Below are 22,765 nucleotides of genomic sequence, written 5' to 3'. Positions count from 1 at the left end.
GGTTCTAGTGCCATGTAGAAACACCATGACAAAGGCAACTTTTATGAAAAGAAATCATTTAATTGTGGGCTTGCTTACAGCTTCAGAGGTTTAGTCCCTTATCATCATGGCACTGAGCAAGGTGGCACACAGGCAGACATGGTGCTGGAGACATAGTTGAGAATTCTTCATCCAGATCCACAGGCAGCAGGAAGAAAAAGAGTGACACTCGGCCTGGCTTGGGCTTTTGAAACCTCAAACTCGCGCCTAATGACATACTTCCTTCAACAAGGCCACACTTCCTTCATTCAAATATATAAGCCCATGGGGGACATTCTTATTCAAACATTTACTATTAGTGTGTGTGTGTGTGGCGGTGGGGGGGGGTGTCTTATGCATGCTCAGCCTACTGAGCTATATACCCAAGTCCCATTTTTCTTTTCATAAATTTTCATTTGATTGAGGCGGGATAAAAAGATGAGAAGAATCATGGGGAATTGGGAAGGGAAAGGAGTCCCTTACCCTGGAGCCTGAAGCCTCCCACCAGCCAATACGTTGTAATTCCAGCACAATTACCATTTGTTGTAAAGGCTGCCATCATGGAGACAACACAAATGCCTTGTGTTGAAGTACCAAGAGCCCAGGTTTAAGGCCTGAATCAATCTCTCTCTCTCTCTCTCTCTCTCTCTCTCTCTCTCTCTCTCTCTCTCTCTCTCTCTGTCTCTCTCTGGTGAGTAAGGCAAGCATCTTTTACCTCATCAGTTCAGGCCTCTCTGTGCCCATTCAGGCTTCTTAGCAAACTTTTGGAGATGGTAGCTTCCCATCCCACCCAAATACTTTGACTATCATAAAGCAAAAGCAACAAGCATCAGCTTTGTCTCAGAGAATCACAGGCCCATGTGCTCAGGGGTGTCTTGTCTTTCTTTCTGAGTGCCTCTCTGTTTCTTCTTTTGGAAGGGTCTGAAAGTCGCTGAAGGAAGTCCCCAGACTCAGATAGTATGCAAAAACAGAGAACATTTATTCTGCAGAAACCAGCATGCAGGGGTCAACTGTTCTTGGAAATGGCGAGCCCAGACAAAGGCAAGCAGGCCTTCTTAAAGGGAATTAGGGAAATTTTCTAGAAGGATTAGGTAATCTAAACTTTCATTAGTGGGTGCTAGGGGGTCACAGATAGTCAGTGGTCTGCATTCCTATGTCGTGAATATTTAACCATGGGGTGAGATAGGGCTGCCCAGCACAGATTCTGAGATAAGATATTCTCCCATTCGTGTGGTTAGCAGCAAGCTCTTCCTTGGGAGGGGGTTTTATGACCTTGTTCCTGGATTTTATGGTCTGTTCCCTTATGGCCTAGTTCCTGGGACTTATGATCTGTTCCTGGAGCTGGCGCCTTATGGTCTTCTTTTCAAATTCAGGCCTGGTCCTTAAAGGGAAACAAATGGAGTTTATGTTGTCCTTTCAGTTTTTTATTTGGGGAAGGGAGTTTGAGACAGGGGTTCTGTAGGTAGCTTTGGCTGGATCACTGTGCACACCAGGGTACCTCAAACTCTCAGAGATCTGCCTGCCTCTGCCTCCTGAGTGCTGGGATTAAAAGCCTGTGGCACCAGACCACCCTTCTGCTCTCTCTCTCTCTCTCTCTCTCTCTAAAGATCAGTGCTTAAATGTATATCACATGTATATTAAGATATCTTTACTAAATTCCAACTCAGCACCATAAACTGGCCTGTCCTCTGAAGTTGTTTTCTTCATTGAAGTGATGAATCTTGGTTTAGCACAAGTAGAGGTCCCAAAACATGTTAGGGTAACTCCTTGATCTGCTGCGGGTGATGCTGGGCTTCCTGACAACGTCCCCACAAATGCTGACAATTTTCTTTTGTGGTTTTGATTCCACTGTTAAGATGTTTCTATTTGTTCATTCATTGTAAGTGTTCCTTTGAGTCCGCACACTGGTTATAATAGCACTTTATATCCTTAAATGTTAATTCCTGTGTCTGTGTCTTCATCCTATCACACTTGCCTTTTAAGACAAATTGTGTTTAGTGACATTTTCCTGTGTCTCTCTAAGTCTAGAAATGCGGAGTCCTTTGGACTGTAGTGTGAATTATCATTTGGATCAGTTGGCGCATAGTGTGACTGATTTTTAGGACTGGTTTCTGTTCAGTCAATCTGTGTGTGTTGATTTTTTGTTTTTACTCTTTGAAGCAGGGTTTTGTGTATCACAGGTGAGCTCAAACTCACTATATAGCTAAGGAGGGATCCTGAACTTCCAGTTTTTCTGCCTCTACCTATTGATTGCTGGGACTACAGGCCTGTATGGTATACCATCGACATTTATGTGGTATGGCATGAACCCAGGCCTTCACACACACTAGGCCATCACTCTACTAACTGGGCTAAATCCCCAGCCCTGTTTTTGACGTAAGGCAAGCAATTAGTTTCACTTTCATTTGATCACCGGCTATGTTTTTCCTGAAATGGGACAGCTTGAAACTCTGTTTAGTTCTTGCAGACTTAGCTGGCCTGTCCGACGTCCTCTCTATGCACAGATAGTAACAGAATGAACCCAGTCTGGGCCAGGCTAATCTACAGGACACCCTGCCCATGTGGTGGCCAGGGCTTCTTCCTGCCCAGACTTTCTCTTCTCCTTCTCCAGTTACCATGGTTTCCCAAATCCTGTTCCATAGCCAAGTCAGTAAGACTGGATTTCTTTTAGAATTTTACCCACTGTGACTAAGGCCCACCCGCAGACAAATATTTGTGTCAAAAAAGGAATCATCCTGCACCATTTCCTTCTTTCAAGTATAAATGTATTTCCAGCTTCTTTCAAACCTGTTGGTGTCTTCAGATTCTTGTAACTTCTATTTTGTGTTGAGATTATAGTCACCATCTGGCAATGGGCTGACCTGATAAAAGCGACTTCTTAATTACTGGAAACTAACTCGAAGTAACATTTTATTTACCAAGAAGTTAGTACTTTATTAATTTTTCTCACTAACTAAATGTAGTAGGCACCTGGTATTTATACTACATAAAATAATTTTCTCTACCCCCAAAATATTTATTAATTTATTTATTAATCACTCACTTCTGAGCATATTCCATGTCATAAGCACTGGTTGCATAAAAGTAGGTGAATTTCAGCCTTCTCTGACTCAGAGTCTAACGATGTACTGTATGTTACCAGTAATTGCCAGCTCGCACTTGGTGAATTATAGGTCCAAGGATATATATGGTTTCTGCTGCTACTGTTTTTATTTAAAGACAAGCCAAACAGCTCTAGACATGACTTCAAAGCGACTGCAGAATCAAATGTCAGTACATGCAGCCCCTCCCTTTTCCAAGAGAGTCAATGGCTCCAAAGAAATGGATCTGGCAACAAGCTTGACTACCTGCACATTTAGACAACTGAAAATAGTAAATCGCAGCTGTCAGGATATCAACCGTGAACTTCAGAAACGTTTCTGCCTAATAACATCTGGACAGGCAGCCTATATTTCCTTTTAAATAGCTTTAGAACTGAAGGCCTTAATATATAAAGTGAAAATGATTTAGTAACTCTCTCTGTCCTCCACCCAGTTCCGCAGTGATAAAAGAAGCCCACGTCTCTGTAAACAGTCACAGGAACATAATGATTTATTAGCATTCCAATTTCTGCCTTCTGTTTCTTTTCATGTCTTGACAATTCATGTCATAACTCCCTTAGTTGGCAGACGTAATGAGCAGATCTTTAAACCTGACACACTCCCTTATTTAAAAGCTACAAGCTATTTGTTCTGATGGAATTTTTATGACATACATTTACTGATACTTCAGTACATTCTAGGTCAGCGGTTCTCAACCTGTGAGTCAAAATCACTTTGGGGTGGGGGGGGGAACACATATCAGATATTCTGTGTATCAGATATTTAGATTATGATTTGTAATAATAGCAAAATTGAAATTATGAAGTAACAACAAAACAACTTCATGTTGGGGTCACCCCAACACGAGGAACTGTATTAAATGGTCAAAGCATTAGAAAACTTGAGAACCACTGTTCTAGATATTGGTTCAAAAGGGAACCTCAAAGTTGAAAAGATAGAGTCCCTTTCTCTAATGAATTGTATTTTAGTTAATATATTCTATAGAGAAATAATTGTAATTATTGTCTATTAACTGGATGTCAAAGGTACAAATGGAGATTATCCTAGACTTTCTTCCAAGGAGGTTAAATTTAGTATGCTATTAGAAACATACAAAAATTAAAAGGTCATTCAATTAAACACTTATGATTCAAGAATTTCAAGGCATGTAATTTTTGCCTTAGAAAGTATCAAGAAAAACTGAGCTAGATAGTGAGTTTGTTTTCCCTGCCATATAAGCCCAAGACATGTTTTTATGAATCCTAGACATTTATGTAAACACACACACACACACACACACAGAGAGAGAGAGAGAGAGAGAGAGAGAGAGAGAGAGAGAGAGAGAGAGAGAGATGAGAAAATGAGTGGGCTTTTCAGCTGTTGAGAAAGAGTTGTATGTAGAAATATGTGAAGTGACTGTACCTGGCAACATTTGATACATTTTAAAATATTATTATAAACTCCTGGTTTTGATAATGGAACATACTCCATTTTTAAAATTCTCTAGATTATACACACACACACACACACACACACACACACACACACGGTTTCCAACATAAAGTGAAATTCCAGGTAAATAGTAAAATTACACCCTTTGAACCCATCGGAGAAGTATGGTTTTAGCATATTCAAGAAGCCTGGAATTTAAAGAAAGCTGGGCCCTCAAAAGAATGAAAACACTAGCATATTTGAATCACAGCAGGAAAAAATGAAAAGTTGGATGCCGTTCAATCAGAACAAAAAGACAGACATGTTATTTGAAGAGCTAACAAAAATAATAAAAGACTTCTAATGATATTTGAGAAATCCTGGAAATTCCAAGTAGGGCAAGCATGAAAAAACAATACTCAAACTTCTGCAAACCAAACTTAGAAGTCTGAACATTGTCTCCAAAAGAGTTCCAGTCGAGGAGTTGGGGAGATCGTTCAGTAGGTAAAGTGTTTGCCATACAATCATGATGACTGAGTTCAGAAACCCAACGTCCACTTAAAAGCTGTAGCCAACACATATCTGTAAGTAGATCTTTAATGAAACAAAGTTAAGTAAACAATTGAGCAGAAGAAATATTCCACCAGGAGCACAGTAGTACACAAAGAAAAGAGGTTGGGGCGGGGGAGAGAAAAAGGTAGGCTTATTGCAGGGTTTTCTGGACCCATCAGCAATGTAACTAATGACACAGAGACTTATTAATTTCTATTATTGGTTAGGCTGTAGCTCAGGCTAGCTCCCAGCTAGTTCATCTAACCCATCTATCTCTCTGCTTGGGTTCAAGTCTAGGAACCTCCCAGGCTGTTGAATAAATCTTGCTGCTTCTGCTTCTTCTTCTAAAGACTCTCTCAGCTTGGAAGTCCCGCCTTTCCTTTTCTGCCTCCCTATTGGTCATCAGCTCTTTATTAAACCAATCAGCTAGTGGAAAAGGTGTATGCTTACAAAATACAGAGGCAGGCGATGATCCATATTTAAAAAAAAAAAAGAATAACAATATCAAACTGAGAACTGAGTGCTATGCACTCAGTTCTCAGCCTCTCTGCCAGAACAGCAATCAACAATTTAATAAATACAAAGACAACCTTCACACAGTGTACAAAAATGTCACCCCAACAACAGGCAAACTTAAAGAGAAAGTTATATTGCTAGATGTCCTAAAAGGTCATCAGATGGCCAAAATAATTATGGTAGCCAATCGACGTATATTATAGAATATAACTGCTAAAATATATAAAATGGTAGTACAAAGAATGAGACATGGATTTGGGAAAATGCAGTAAGTTGTGGGATTCTGCAACCGCATGTAAAATAGTTTGAAGGTAGATTGTTTATATTAATAAACTAGGGCAACCAATAAAAGTTAAAATGGAGATATAAGAAATAAACACTAGTTTTTAAAATCTATTTGGAACATTAAACATGATAGAAGTAGAAAAAAATTTTCTTAAGTCCTCTATGGAACAAAATTGTGAAACGTTCCTGATTAGACAGAAATCATTCCATCTCCAAGAGAGAATACTTAGCCTAACTGTGGCTTCATAGAATGAATTGGGTAGTGTTCCTTCTGTTTCTATTTTGTGGAATAGTTTGAAGAGTATTGGAATTAGGTCTTCTTTGAAGGTCTGATAGAATTCTTCACTAAAATCATCTGATCCTGGGCTTTTTTTGGTTGGGAGACTTTTAATGACTGCTTCTATATCTTTAGGGGTTATGGGACTATTTAGATGGCTTATCTGATCCTGATTTAACTTTGGTATTCGGTATCTGTCTAGAAAATTGTCCATTTCATCCACATTTTCCAGTTTTGTTGAATATAGGCTTTTGTAGGAGGATTTGATGATTTTTTGAATTTCCTCAGTTTCTGTTGTTATGTCTCCCTTTTCTGATTTTGCTACTTTGGATACTGTCTCTGCCCTCTGGTTTGTGTGGCTAAAGGTTTATCTATCTTGTTGATTATCTCAAAGAACCAGCTTCTGGTTTTGTTGATTCTTTGTATATTTCTTTTTGCTTCTACTTGGTTGATTTCAGTCCTGAGTTTGATTATTTCCTGCCTATTCGGTATATTTACTTCTTTTTGTTCAAGAGCTTGCAGGTGTGCTGTTAAGAAGCTAGTGTATGATCTCTCCAGTTTGTTTGTTTGTTTGTTTGGTTGGTTTTTTTTTTGAGGCACTCAGAGCTGAGTTTTCTTCTTAGTACTGCTTTCATTGTGTCCTATAAATTCGGGTATGTTGTGCCTTCATTTTCATTAAGTTCTGAAAAGTCTTTAATTTCTTTATTTCTTACTTGACCAAGTTATAATTGAGTAGAGTGTTGTTCAGCTTTCACGTGTATGTGGGCCTTCTGTTGTTTTTGTTCCTATTGCAGACCAGCCTTAGTCCGTGATAATCTGACAGGATGCATGGGATTATTTCGATCTTCTTGTATCTGTTGAGGCCTGTTTTGTGACCTAATATATGGTCAATTTTGGAAAAGGTACCAAGAGGTGCTGCGAAGAAGGTATATTCTTTTGTTTTAGGATAAAATGTTCTATAGATATCTGTTAAATCCATTTGGTCAATAATTCTGTTAGTTTCAATGTGCCTCTCTCTAGTTAGTGTTTCTATGATCTGTCCATTGATGAGAGTGGGGTGTTGAAATCTCCCACTATTATTGTGTGAGGTTCAATGTGTTCTTTTAGTAGAATTTCTTTTATGAATGTAGGTGCCCTTGCATTTGGAGCATAGATGTTCAGAATCAAGAGTTCTTCTTGGCAGATTTTTCCTTTGGTGAGTATGAAGTGTTCTTCCTTATCCTTTTTGATAACTTTTGGTTGAGAGTTGCTTTTATTTGATATTAGCATTGCTACTCCAGCTTTTTTCTTGGGACCATTTGCTAGGGAAATTGTTTTCCAGCCCTTTAATCTGAGGTAGTGTCTGTCTTTGACACTGAGGTGCATTTCCTGTATGCAGCAAAATGCTTGGTCCTATTTATGTATCCAATTTGTTATTCTATGTCTTTTTATTTGGGAATTGAGTCCTTTGATGTTAAGAGGTATTAAGGAATAGTGATTGTTGCTTCCTGTTATTTTTGATGTTATTTTTATGTTTGTGTGGCTGTCTTCTTTTGGGTTTGTTGAAAGAAGATTACTTTCTTGCTTTTTCTAGTGTGGAGTGCATATTACTTTTAGCTTCAGAAGATATTATGTATATTTAAGAGGCATTTAACTATTATAAATTATTTTGATGACTTAAAAATGCCAATACTGAGTTTTATATTTTAAAATAAATTTTATTAGTTTAATAAAAAGTAAAAAGTGATTAGAATATCTAAAACAAAAAAACAAAAACAAACAAACAAAGAAATAAATACTGTTAGTGAGAAAACAGGATTGTTAAGACTTAACAAATAACAGACTCAAAAAAAACCCCCAATTAGCAGCCACACCAATAATTACATTAAATTACCACATGAAAATGTAGAAACCATCAGATTTAGTTTTTAAATCCATCCATAAAATGTAAATATAGCCATACCAATAGTTATACTGCATTCAATTTCAGGGATTCTCTTATTTATTTTCAAAACCCAGCTATAAAATGTATGTCTAGCCATATCAGTAATTATATTAACTTGCTACATTGAAATGCAGAGATGATGAGATTCACATCTTGGGAGGAAAAACCAAAAAGTACTTGCTGGGGTAGACAACATGGACATGGTGCTTTTCCCAAAGCAAGTTTTGTGTATTGTATTTCAGATGTAATAACCTCTCCAGGTAGTTTCTCCCCAATGTGGAAGTGTGGCTATAGAATTTGTGTTGGTTGGAGATGGTGTGTCCACATTATTCCTGAGATTATAAAAGAAAGAATGGAAAAAGAAAAAGCAAGGTCTGACTACATTCTGTCTGTGGAAAACAAAAATAAATCTCCCATAAGTATAAAGACAAAATGTGTTAAAGTGATAGAGGAAGACAGTATGGTAATGATGAAGGGATAAATTCAGAAGGCATAAGTGTGTATGCAACTACTAACAGAGCATCAAAATGCATGAAGCCAAAACTAACAAAAATGAAAGAAGAAAAAAATTAGTAATTATGGTTGACTTGAACACTCCTGTTCAGTTTGGTTTCTGTTGCTATGAGGAAACATCATGACCAAAAGAAACTTGGGGAGAAAAGAGTTTACTTCAGCCACATGTTAGTCCATCACTGTGGGAAGGGAGAGGGGAGCTCAAGCAGGGGCCTGGGGGCAGGAACTGAAGCAGAGATCATGGAGGAATGCTGCTTACTGGCTTGCCCCAAGGTTCACATTCAGCTTCCTTCCTTATCCAGCCCAGGCCCACCTGCTTGGAGATGATATTTTCCATAGTGGGCAGCACCCTCCTGCATCAAAGAACAACCAAGAAAATGCCCACAGACATGTCCACAGGCCAGTTTCATGGAGGCCATTCTTCAGTGGGGACATCCTCTAACCAAGTGCAAAGTTGACTGCCAAGGAGGATCCTTGACTTGGAGAGGGTTTCCTGAAGAAGGGGTACTTGGGAAGGGCTAAAGAAATGACTCAAAGTCAAATCATGGGTACAAGCTGACAGTTCTGTGTTCTGCTTTTCCTGGCTCTACAGACAGCTCATCAAGATAGCTCAGCTCTCAAGGACCAAAGCCCAGTCTTTTATTTACCTATCAAATCAATAATCCATCCCAGGTTCCCTTTTGATTATTCCACAAATTAGCATCTTGTGACCTTAGCCCCTTGATTCTTAGAGAAGAGAGTAAGTGCAATTTTTAACACAGCAATTGAATTCAGAGATCTGCCTACCTTTGTAAGCACAGACAATAAATAAACTAACTAGGTGAGATCCCACCCCGAAATTACCATTCCCACCACACCCAGGCCTAAACTTGCTCAGTTCCAAGCTGACCTTGAACTCAGGAATCTGCCTGCCTTTGTATTTTTCTAACAAGCTAGCTTATTGGTGCATCTGCCTTTGTTCTTTTAGGTTCATGAAGCCCCTCATACAATTAATATTGTACCCTTATATTTTGCATAATTGAGAAATTATATATTTTTGAACTCATGTTTTCAGGGCTCTTTCCCACAGCCTCAAGAAATGTCCTAAAGGTCACAGAATTTACCATTTTTGCTGAGGAATATAGATACCCTCAACTCCTGGACTTGTGCCATTTCTAATTATCATGGAGTCATTAACCTTGTCAGGGAGAACATTCCCTGATAACTTTGGCAGGGAGAACATCTCCCAAAGGAAGAACATAAAGTAAATTATGTAATTATTATATAAACAAGCTCTATGCCCATAACAACTGTTAATACTTGTGGAGTTCCAAATCCTGCTGACTCTGCTCTAGGACCAGGAAACAATGTCACAAGGACTGAGCAGTTGACATCAAGATTAGCTGTCTTAATACCTCTTTCTATAATCGAGCAAGTTGACAGAAAATTAGGATGCAGGAGACATGACTATTATTAAACAAATTGACCTAATAAACCCTTTCAAAACACCCATCCAATGATAGCAGAATATATTATTTTCAAATATATGTGAATTTTCATCAAGGAAGATTATATATACCCACTAAATAAACTTCAGCAAATTTAAATAGAGTATAGTCTTATAAAATATAGTCTATGGTTATAACAGGTTGAAATAGATATTGATACTAGAAAGGTATTTGGGAAAATCCTCAAGGATTTGAAAATTGAATAGCACTTTTTAAAAATACATAGCAGACTTTAAAAAGATCAAAATAAAAATTGGAAAATATTTTAAATTAAAATTAAAAAATTAACATTAAATTTCATTAGCTGAAATGACCATTGCTGGTTGTGGCTTATGGCTAAAGTAGAGTGTAGAAGGAAATTTCTAGCATTAAACAACTTATGAGAACTTCCTCATTTCAATGACCTCAATTTTCAGCTTTAAGTTTACCCATAGCCAAGTAAAAGAAAAGAAACAATAAATATAGGAACATGAATAAATAAAACAGAAAAACAATAAATAAAATTAATGAACCCAAAGCTTGTGTTTTAGAACAACAAAGATGATAAACTTTTAACCATACCTATTAGATTGAAAGCAGAGAAGACACAAATTACCAATATCAGAAACAAGAAATGACCATCATTACAGACCCCACAGACATTCAAAAGACGGTTAAGGGAATATGGCAGACAGCTTTACACAAATAGATTTGATAAATGAAATAAAGGGGCCAGGGACATTGCTCATCTGGTAGATCACTCTTCTAGAATATACAAGTCCCAGGTTCTTCACCACTGCAAAGACCAGAAGAGGTGGTGCACACCTGTATCCTTAGCACTCAAGAGGTGGAGACAGGAAGCACAACAGTTTAATGTCACCCTCAGCTAGTGAGCATGTTAGACGCCCACCTGAAATAACTGAGATCCTGTCTCAAAATAAACTAACAATAGTACTAGTACTAGTTAGTTAGTTAGTTAGTTTTAGTAATAGTAGTAGTAGTAACCTTGAAAGACTCAAAATACAGAATTTTCTTCAAGAAGAGGTTAGGCACGCTAATGCAGCTATTCACAACTTATGGGTTGAGACCCTTTTTGGAGTTCAATAACCCTTTCACAGGGTGGCCTAAGATCATGGGAAAACAGATGTTTACATTATGATTCATAACAGTAACAAAATTACAGTTATAAAGCAGCAATGAAGATAACTTATAGTTGGGGATCACCACAACATGAGTAACTGTATTAAAGAGTTGTAGCAATGGGATGGTTGGGAGCCACTGTTACAATGCTTTTGAGGAAGTTCAGTTCGTAATATGAAACTTTCTACAAGTAAAATTCCAATATCTTTATCAATTAATTTTATCAAATCAAAAAAGAAATAGTACTCTTTCTATCCAAACTGTTTAGTAACATAGCAGAGAACAAAACCCTCTCTGCCCTTTAACAAACCAGTTTTACATTAGAAGAAAAACAAATGAATATGTTACCAAAATGAGACACAGGACAGTGCCTCTCTTAAGCATAACTCCAAGTAAATATTTAAAAATTAACTCCTTTAATACATAAAAGAAAAATGTGTGATGACTGAGTGAGATTCATTCCAGACATATAGGTGGTACAATATTAGACAATCAATTTAGGGGCTGGAGAGATGGTTCAGCAGTCAAAAGGTCCTGAGTTCAATTCCCAGAACCCACTCAGCAGTTCACAAACATCCATGACTCTAATTCCAGGCAACCTGATGCTCTCTTTTGGCCTCTTCAGGGACTAGGCACACATGTGATGTACAGCTGTAACATGCAAGTAAAACACTGATACACTAAACATTTATAAAATCAGTTAATATATTAACAGACTAAAGAGGAAACATTTGTATATGTATATGCATATGTACATATGTATATATAAATGAAAAGGTCAGATACTGAAGGCTTTCTTCCTAAGATTTAAAAAAAAAGAAGGTATTTACTCCTAATATCCTAGTTAGCATTATGCTGGACTTCTTAGCTGGTATAAAAAGTCAAGATGAATTAGTTAAGTGAAATACAGATCAAGAAGAAAGAAAACTTCTATTCGGCGAGCAATAGTTGTCTACACAGACAATACCACAGAATTGATTTAAAAATCCTTCAGTTTGGTTTGGCAATATTTCAGGATACTACAGGGGCAATTGTATTCTATTCACCAGCAATGAGCAAACAGGAAGTAGAATTTTAAAACTGGTGTTATTTTTAAGATCGTCCAAAGACTAGTTATTAACATACTGAAGTAAATGTATCATCTCTGTGTCATTGATGTAACAATGAAATCATTTCTAAATCCGTGAGCACTATGGGACTGGTTCCCCTACCTCCCCATCTCTCACTTGGAGAATCAAAGCAGTGTCTGTACTTATCTTGTTATTTTCTTTGCTCATCTGTGAAATGAGACAAATAATGACTTCAGGCAGAAGCAACGTGACCTCCTGGGGTAGACTAACTACTCAATAAACATTAGCTCATTTTACTTTTACTTAAGTACCCATTACTAGAAGGTACAGAGGAAATCACCTTTTTACCGATTTTACACATTGTTTCCACAAGGGTTGTTCTGAAACAAATTGTGCATGTCATACTTTTACCCATGTGGCATCTACAGAACCTGCCACTTGGTGATGCTGCTTCATCGAGCATCCTTGAGTGCAGCATCAGCTGCCACCTGTTGCAGACTCTACCCAGCCAATGATAGAGCAAAATGAACTCTTTTGCTCACCAAGCTGAACTTGTCTACAGGGGTCCTTTGTCTTGGTCCTCTCTATCTGGAGGGGAAAGATAAAGACTCCCCAGGAAGAGTCAAACAACAGACCTTTCCCGTTTCCATCTACTTAGCATTGGCCATTGGAATAATTCCTACCTAGAGTCCTTGATCTATGAGGTCAGTGCTGTCACAGTGGAGATGAGCAAATAGGAGCTGGCCTCCTGTCAAGACAATAAGCACAAAAGCCAACTCAGTAATCTCTGTCATATTGCTATGTGGCTAGTCTCTCCTGCAAGAACTGGCTGGATCTTGCAGAATAATAGATGACTCCAAGTCAGCCTGGTAGTGTTCTTCCTTGGAGCTGCTGTGTCTGTCACTATCCTGTGGGTTTATATTTTCATTGATTGGAAGTGTATCAGTCTTTGGTACACTAATAAACATTAACTTAACAGTCTTGTCTGGGGACAGATTTGCCTCCCTCCTCCCACACAAATCCACAGATTTAGTAGGGCTTGATCTGTTCCGATGTTATGAAGAAGTCTTTTAAAAAAAAAAAAAAGTACTTTTGACCCTATTCACTGAAGAGCAAAATTGGGATAATGATGGTACTGACCTCAGAGTTTGGAAAAGAATGAAATAAAATCACTATAGTTTGATCACATTTTTATGAAGACGGCCATTCAAATACATGTGTTACACCCAGTCCTCTTTTTCCCTTGGGACATGACACTTCTAGGCGGGAGGATGAGTTATGTTCTTTGTCTGTGAGCTTGGGTGAAGCCACTTCTATCAATAGCTCAGGCTGACACTGGTGACTTCTGAGGTGGGTCATGAGAGGGAGCTTAGAATTTTCTAGGTTCTCTTTCTTGGCACACTTCCTTGGATGCCATGAGCCAACGAGGCAGCCACCAACCATGTAAGCCTACAAGCCAGCACCAGCTGGTTACACTGTATGAAAAACACATCTCTAGGCAGAACCATGCGTTTGCCTGCTCCAGGGCCCAAGATGCCATGTCTGAGAGCAGGTGATTACTGTCCGGTGAATCTCCTGTGTTAGGGGGTGATCACTCCCACTAAACCTGTACCAACCAAGTCCTAAGCACTATGCCTACCAAATGTAACTGCTTGCTCTCTTTGTGTGTGTGATAGTTAGTGATTTGTAATTTTCGTATTTAAAAATTTGTGCTTTGAATTAATACTCACTGCTTTAAACTCAATAAACAAATATTTAATTAGCATCTTGGCTGTTTTTGTGGTCTCCACCAGAGGGCAAACTGTCCCGCCACAAACAGAAACCCATCGGTGAATCTTGGAAGTATAGTTCCACAATCAAACACCAGGGGGAACCAGTGCCTAATTTATCTTTGTCCTTTTGAGAAGGTGAAATTGACAAGAGCCTTCAAATTCAAGACACTGGCCACAGGGAAGGTTCGGAGGAAATGCTCTCTGAAACTCAAGACACTTTGTTGTGATAAGTAACTTAGCCTCCATCCTGGTTTACAGACAGAAGGGAGAGAAACTCTACCTTTCCTGTATTTTGGGTGCAGCAGGGCAGGTAGCATTTCCTGAAAAAGGAGAGGGGATCTAGAAGCCTGTAATTCCCAGACAATGCTCTAACGTGTGACTGTGACAACCACATTCTGTGCTGCCTCTGGCTTCTGACACAACACAGACAGTATTTCTGTATTCCATGCTCGTAGGCATCAGTATATTTGTGTATTATATATCACGCTAGGACGGTTACTGAAAGGGTAACATTTGTATCACCATTTTAAGTAACTCTTACTCAACATTCTTTCCTAGTTCTTTGTTTTGTATACACAGGGATTTAATGGTTCAATGACTGTGAAAATGGCCGGCTATTCTCACTGCAGGGAATCTGGGGACCAAATTGCTTACAGTGAATTAATTGCAGGAACCAAACACATTGTAAGACTCCTGCTTTCCTGACAAATGGGAAGCAGATTTTGCCCATAATTGTGCACGCTAATCCAAGAGCGTTGGCAACCTGTAGTCAAAATGGCAGCTTCTATGTGAGTCTGGGAGAACGCTGCAGTGGCCCTGAGCTGGATCAAGGGGAGTCAAGCTTCGACAGGCCAGTGATCTGGAGAATAAAGACAGCGTTGTAGTCAGCACCTCTGATTCCAGTGTCTGAAGACAAGATTGAGACTTTACAACATGGTAGAGTATAAATCAAAGGGAGACAGAGGCTAGGGGCAGATTGAGCTTTGAAGAACTGGTTTTTGTTGTTTTTGTCTTCCTTCCTTCCTTCCTTCCTTCCTTCCTTCCTTCCTTCCTTCCTTCCTTCATTCCTTCCCTCCTTCCTTCCCTCCCTCCCTTCCTTCCTTCTTTCTTTCCTTCCTATCACTCTATATCTTTCTTCTTTCCATCCCTTCCCTTCCCTTCTCTTCCCTTTCCCTCCCTCCCTCCGTCTCTCCCTCCTTCCCTCGCTCCGTCCTTCCTTTTTGTCTCTCTTCATCTTTCTTCTTTCCCTTTCTTTCTCTCTTTCTTTCTTCTCTCTCTCCCCTTCCCTCCCTCCCTCATTCCTTTCTTTCTTCAGTTCTTTTTTTTTTTTAATAATCCTTCAATTTTGACTCAACCCCTACCTGAGAACACCTACCATTTTTTCTCATGAGCCACTAGGCAAACTAATGAAGGACTGATCATATCAAAACATATCTACCCTAGACTTCATTAACAACAACAACAACAAAACCCACATGTAAACACAGAGGTAAGGTGAATCTGTGGACTTAGGTCCTAATTTTGTATGTGTGGTGTCTGTGTGTGTGTTTGTGTATGTGAGTGTGGTGTGTGTGTGTGGTATGTGTGTGATATGTGTGCTGTATATGTGGTGTGTGTAGTATGTGTCTGTGTGTGTGGTGTATGTGTTGTGTATGTGTGTTGTGTATAGGGTGTGTGTGCATGTGTGTGTGCATGACAGTGCTGATTTTCAGTTTACTGGTTCACATTCATGTGTCACACACACTTCTCTGTGACTCGTTGGTTATATAGCAAAGGCTGTCTGCTAAGGCTTCACTACAAATTTTGGATTATGAGAGCCTCAGGATATCTCGAAGACCTCCCAGTTACTTCTCAAAATCCCAAAGAGTGTCACACTATGCTCCTGAGATGTCTTGGCCCACAAATTGACTTGTGGTTGTAAAGTGGAAGGGGTAATAAGTCCTCACACTATTTAGGGATTATTGGCTGGGTCTCCAAGCTCTGACAAAGTCATTGGGATTTTCAGGTCACTCAGGTGGGCCATAACACTTAACACGTGGCTACTCTTCTGTCCTCTGATCCCTGCAGCTTGTCAGTACAAGAAGACCGAGGTAATGAAACATTTCTATATGCCCTGTTCCTAGGATGGTTTCTATGGCCTCGTGTTTAAGGTTAGTTCTCAATCAAGTCTGTGAGATGCTAAGTGGGCATTCTGTGGTATTAATGGCCATTCATACCTCCTGGATTCTTAAAAAAATGAAAAGGCCGTAGTTCTGTGGCCAGAGTCTGTACTTGTGCCAAGGAATACTTCCTTTCCATAAGTCACTCGCCTCTCAGGCAGCTAAATCCCCACAGTGAGCTAACATGTGGGGCTCTCCCTTCCCCTTGGCTGTGCAACTCTCTAGTGGGCACAGAGAAGCAAGGTACCTGGGTTTCATAGGTAGAAGACTCAGTGACTACCCTCTTTGGCAGTAAGTTATTTTAAATGGGGATTGAGTCAGTATTTGGACTTTCAGATTGGCATGTTTGTAAGGGATGGAGTCACCAGAAGGGGTTGTCTAGCATGGCAGCTCAAAGATGAGGACAGTTCTCTGAGATCAGAGGAGACTGGAGGATGTCTCAGGAAGGAAAGGCTTTGAGGACCTGAGTTAAGATCTATAGCACTCACATAAAAGCTGGAAACATTGGCAGGACATACAATGTTGGCAAGCAGTGCTGGCAGGCAAGACAGGAGAATTCTCAGTGGTCAGCTTGCCCGGGCGATTGGTAAGATCTAGGGAAATCATTGAGAAACTCTATCTCGCAGAATAAGGTGGAGATAACAGAGGAAGACTCTTGATGCCAGCCTCTGGTCTTGACATGTGCATGCACAGGTGTGGGTGTGTGTACACATCACACACACACACACACACACACACACACACACACACACACACACACCTCTGCACCTTTCTGCATCCAAGCGGTAAGTCTCCTACCCCTCTCTTCGATTCTGTCAGCATTAGAATTTCCCCGGAGGCCGGCCAACTTGGTCTTTTCCACCCAGACTTCCATTTAGCAACCTGAGTGATGCTCATTTCCTGTGAGTTTTGCAATGGCCTTGCAAAATTATTCCATTTTTGTAATAATGGAGAGGGTTCATGAACTGATTCGGACACTGACCACCTGGAAACACCCGTTTGTTTACCAAGGAAGTCCTTGTCAGTCCTTCCCTGTCTGACCCCTCTTCTCACTTCTTTCCGTTTTCATTTAAATCCTCCAGCCAGACTCTGCTTCCCTGTGACTTGATAAAGTGGGACATACCTCTGTCACTTCATCAAACTTACCCGTGTGACCCTCTCAGAGTCTGATACTATGAGAGGACTGGTTTCGGCAGAGGAGTACACAGTTGCTACTTTCCCCTGACTGCTTGGTATATCACAAGCTCTGGCTTCTCTAGGAGAAGAAAGGCTAACTGGGGTGGCCTTCACTAGAGGTATCTGTTCTCTGGTTGCAATTAGGGGGAGTAGCTGGGAGAAGTAAGCTAGACCACATGCAAATGCGGATCAAGGCCTAAAGATGTGATATCAGACTTAAAGAATGCAAGAACTGTTTTTAAAAGTAGGCAAGTTGCCTGTTGTGTGGGCAGCCCCAGGAAGGACCATCTCTCCTCTTTGTGCAGTGATATACAAACAAAGGCATTAAATAGAATATAGGGTGATACCCATGCCAGCATCCCTAGTCCCCTGCCTCCTGATGGTGCCTGTGGTATAATCATTACCATCTGGAGAGAAGGTTTCTCTCCTAGAGGCCTAATCAGCAGTTGGAATTCCAGGCAGGATTCTCCAATGAGGGATAAGGGGAACTGACGTCCCTCAGAGGATTCTGGCGCAGGCTTTCTCACTGATCACACACCTTGTGCTGCTCCAGAGCCAACTCTGTAACTGTTTTTATTGACGTCTGTGATAGCTCAACTTCATATCAAATACTCCCCTCCTACCCTGCCTTTCTCTACCCAGTCTGAGTGAGGCTTGCCCCAGTAGGGCTCAGTTCATGGCAGTTCCTGTACCGACCTTTGTAACTTGTCTTTTGCTACTCTATGGGTTCTTCTTTCTTCCACCCTTCTCCACCTTCCCTCTAACCTTTCAACCCTCTAACATTATAAAAGAGAGAAAAAAGGATAGAGAAGAAAGGAAAGAAATTATTGAATAAAGTCAGGGGTCAGAAATTGGGCGACCTTGTTATTAGACTACTTCCTGCTGATCAGAGGTGTTGAGTTCCTTGGGGCAAGTTTGATCTCCATAATTAGGATATCTAATTTCTTGCTGCTGTTCTTTCTTTGCACAGGACTACTTGTCAAACAGTGAACAACCAACCACCAACAACCTTGCCCCTGGGGGCCTTATTATTTACATACCTTCTGAAAAATCCCCAGAATTCCAAACATCCCACAACTGCAGAAGTGATCTACAGGTGGCAAAAATCACACTCCTGCTAGAGCACGAGGCAAATCATAGATGGCTGCTGTGGACAATGTGAAGCAGCCCCATATCCCAAACCTGGGATTAAAACGAAAATGTGTTTTTATAATATTTCTGTGTTTTCAAAGAAACCAAAACTCCAAAATTGTCACTGTAAACCTTGGGTTGGTTGAGCAACTTAAAAGCCTTAAGCTTGAGTGTGTAGCTCAGTCTATAATGAATGATCAATGATCCTGACAACTAGCACCTATGCAGTATTGTGTTCTTGCTCCGATTTCACTGGGGTGGGCTATTTCAGAATGACCTATGGCAATAACTGTCATCTTCTGAGTATCTTTCCTATTATCATTTTTACTTTTATTTTATTTTATTTTATTTTATTTTATTTTATTTTTGAGGCAGAGTCTTACTGTATAGTTCAGGCTGGTCCCGAACTCATCATGTTGTGAAAGCTAGTCCTAAGCTTTCACTCTTTCTGCCTCTGTCTCCTGAATGTGGAGTACAGCCATGTACTCATTTTGCATGGGGTTCCACCTCTCACCCACCAGTCTTCACTTTGCAACTGGGATTATCCCAGTTGATGAGTCCTAAAAGCCAAGCTCATCTTTACCGGGTGTCTACATTGAAAATTTGTACTGCAATCTTAGCTCTACCTTGGGACCCTTGACAGCTTAAGATCGGCCCCTTTGTCATCTCTATTAGCACTGGAAGATGCCCCTAGATAAAGAAAGGACCTTTTTATGCTGCTTTCTGAAACTTCGGTTCTCAGTCATTCCTACCTCTAAGTGCACCCTCCCATCCTGGGCATGCTTAGCTGTGCTTTCCATCTCTTTTCTAAAAGCAATGCCTTATGACTATGAAGATCCATCCCTAGGTCACCCGTCCATTATCCTGGGAGCAGTTTCCCACTAAACAATGTCACAATGAAGAATGGGGCTCAAAATCTATTTTTCCTGTTGCTTTAATGAGCTTATTTATTATCAGTGTGAGTGTGTGTGTGTGTGTGTGTGTGTGTGTGTGTGTGTGCGTGCATATGGATGGCTACATGTAAGCCCTTGAGTGTCTGTGGACATCAGAGGATAACTTTGTGAGGTGAGTTCTCATCTCCTACTTTTGTGTGGGTTCCAGGAATCAAAGTCAGACAATCAGGCTTGCAGAGTAAGCACCTTTATCCACTGAGGTATCTAACAGGCTCACTCATGCTGTCTGACCATGTACCTTCTCCATGTGCTTCTAAGAGCTATATATGATTCTAAGAGCTATATATGACCTTGTATACTGTTACTATGGAAGCTCTATGTTCTGTTTGTCAGAGTAAGGAGAGCAGAACACAATATAAAGCCTGTGTGGCAGTAGCCCCATCAGTGAGGTCAATGAGATGCAACAGTGCAGCCATGGCCAAGGGATGGAGAAAGAAAAAACATCAGGGAGGGCAAAACTGTGAGATCAAGAGATATTTGCCTCTAACTACCTGTCAGGTTTATATTGGATTATTCACTTTGTTCAGCAAAGCATACACACATCTCAAATTCTGGTAGTACCTGTGGTTGTTCCCTGTTGTACAGTTATCCCAATAGTAATGGGTGCTTGGAACTAAGGCACACTGCAGGCACAGTGTTCCATAGAGTATTGGCAAGCCAGGATTCATGCCCAGGTCTGCCCAGATCATCCAGTTAGCCTCCCATTTTCCCTGTCTTTGGTAATGATTCCACAGAGGCTGAGGTCAGGAAACTAATAAAGCCAGGGCATCCAGTGATTTGGGGATTTTCTTCTTTGTACTAGTTTATTGGGGGGTGGGTCCTGCACGTGTCATGGCATGTGTATGTCAGAGGACAATTTGAGGGAGTTGGTTCTCTCCTTCCACCATGTGGGTTCTGAGGACCAAGCTCAACTCTTCAGTCTTGGTGGCAAGTATTCTTACCACCTAAGCTGGCTTGCATGCCTCAGCCAATACTTGTACACACAATGAAAAGTCTGAAGAACAAAAAACAAGGAGCATTCCAGTTAGGACTTAATTTCAGCAGGGATCAAGGAAAGAAAGGTAGGCTGGGAGGTCACGCTCCTGGATTTTAGGGAGTTGAAGGGTTAACAACAATGAGAGTGAAGGGCATGGGTACAGACTACTTCTAGTTTCACTCCTGAAGAATTTGAGACAAGAGTCAAGTCTAATGGCTTATGTCGGTGCTAAGTCCTAAGGTTCAGGGGTCCTTGTTCTCAGCTCAAGGGCTTTACGATCTGCTGCAGTTCTTAAGTGGGATGCCAGAGGGCCTGGAAAGACACAGCCCTGAGATCTAACTCATCATGTGGAAGGAATGGTGAGTTTAGCTATTCTGTGACTCAACTGGCTCTTGTAGAACCCTCCGACTCTTGGTCTACCTTATTCATCCTGGCTTTTAGGCTGGGGTAGGTTCTTATTCCCACTTTGTTCCTAACTGGAGAAAATGACGGTGTGCAGACATTCCAGAGTGATTTCAGCATGATATTTAAATATGCTAAACCAACTCAGACTAATGGGCCCAGATCTCACCAGAAGATCGTCTCTTTCCCTTAGTGTTTACATCGCTGACCTGCTGATTCCCTTCCAAAGCCTTCTGGGAGGTTCGATATCCATGGGACAGCTGCGGAATTAGTGAGAAGAATGGGGTGTCTTTAAGTATTCCCAACTTAATTTTGCTTTAGATTTACGCTCTGTTATTGTTTCAGAGCACGTGTAGCCTTTAGCTTTTGTTGGCACTAGGCCCTCAGGATGCCAGGCTCATTTTCTCTCTCAATCCCCTGTTAGTTTCAGATGACAGGCTTTTAAAAGCATAGCTCTGTTAGTTTTAGGGAGCCTCGGGATTCATTCTTGCTGCCTTCCTGTCCCTTGGTATACCGTTGCTGTGATCACATCCCAGGGTGCCCTCAATCTTCAGTTTTGTCTTTGAGTGGTTGTCTTCCGTTTGTTTTATTTGGAGATAAGGCCAAGCTTGTTGCCTCTGGGAGGAGCATGGTTAACTGAGCTACGCTTGTAGAGAGGCATCTTGGGTATCTCTGGTGTCCTGGTCACCTGGTCCCTAGGACACCTGGTGTCCCTGGTGTCCTAGAAGTAGGTGAAACTCCCTTAACACCGTGTCAGCCCTTTTGGAAAGTATGACATTTTCTAATTTAATAGGCGACATTTAAGTTTCTTTAACTGGCCTCTGCAGATCCTGTAATTCACACATTGTGTACTGTGAACCTTGCAGCTGTGATTTCGGTTTTAGTGTCAGAAGTACTAACCAACATGTGTCATGGGGACCACGGATCCCTGTCTACATCTCTTGCCCATGATTGTCCTGCTTGTGAGCATCACAAACTAGAACTGTAGTGGCCAAGCCTCTGAGCTTTACCAGGGCTCTTAATACTTGGTGTAAAAACAAGAAACATTTCCCCAGCGCCTTAAATAAACTCCTAAGGCATGTTTTAATTTACATTTTATTCCCTACGAAAACAATCTCAGTTATGCAGTAACCAAGAAATGATACACAAGTTATATAGTAGTTATCTTTGTAAATTAGTTAGTGAAGTAATTAGTCCTTAAACAAATACTTCTTTTTAAAACTAGGAGCAGAGACTCTTTGCACTGATTTTCTTCTATACTGGGTCACCGAGACATAAAAGCAACATCTTACCTGGCTCCTAAGCAGTATCAATTAAAGTAAGATACTTCCTCAGATTTTATGACTCACAGGCCTTTAAAGAAAGGACAAGTTCCTGTTGCTTCTATCTTCTATCATCTAGCCCTCTTCAGGAGAATTTTCTTTAATGTGTGGCTCGACTTTTGGAATTCTGGAGAGCATTTGGGGAAAGAGCAGAGAGATGATAAATAATTTGGAAATGAGGATCAAAATGAAAGCATCAGGGGAAATGGAAATGTTTAGTCTAGAGAAAGGGAGAATGAGTAGAGACATACTTTCCTAACTGTCATAAACAGAACAAGAACAATTCTCTCTCTCTCTCTCTCTCTCTCTCTCTCTCTCTCTCTCTCTCTCTCTCCCTCCCTCCCTCCCCCTCCCCCACCCACAGGGCAAGGAAGCCAGAAAAAAGGAACAGCAGCAGAATGGAGAGGTTCAACTTCAATATATTGAATTTCTTCTTCTCCTCTACGTCCTCCTCATCTTCCTCAACACCCTCCTCCTCCTCTTCTTCCTCCTTCTCTCCTGCCTCCTCCTCCTCTCCTGCCTCCTCCGCCTCCTCTTCTTCACAGTGGCCGACGAAAGATGCTGCAGACCCAGGGTGGGGATCAGATCAGACCCAAGACCTC

The 22,765-nt window shown here is 40.6% G+C and overlaps 1 long non-coding RNA gene across 4 annotated transcripts in view; it reads left to right on the top strand.

Moving 5' to 3' along the window:
* Gm32184 overlaps positions 1-22,765 on the top strand; it is a 92,184-nt gene that overhangs the window by 19,750 nt on the left and 49,669 nt on the right. Inside the window, exon 1 of one of the 4 annotated variants that reach the window (XR_873287.2) lies at positions 14,821-14,980. The exons of the other annotated variants lie outside the window; for them this stretch is intronic. This is a non-coding gene — a long non-coding RNA (predicted gene, 32184). Of the gene's footprint in view, positions 1-14,820; positions 14,981-22,765 lie in introns of those variants that run through there. 4 annotated transcript variants of the gene reach the window in all.

This window comes from Mus musculus, chromosome 13, assembly GCF_000001635.26.
Source record: "Mus musculus strain C57BL/6J chromosome 13, GRCm38.p6 C57BL/6J".
Lineage (NCBI taxonomy): Eukaryota > Metazoa > Chordata > Mammalia > Rodentia > Muridae > Mus > Mus musculus.
Note: the sequence above shows the minus strand (reverse complement) of the source record. Positions and strands in the feature narration are given on the sequence as shown.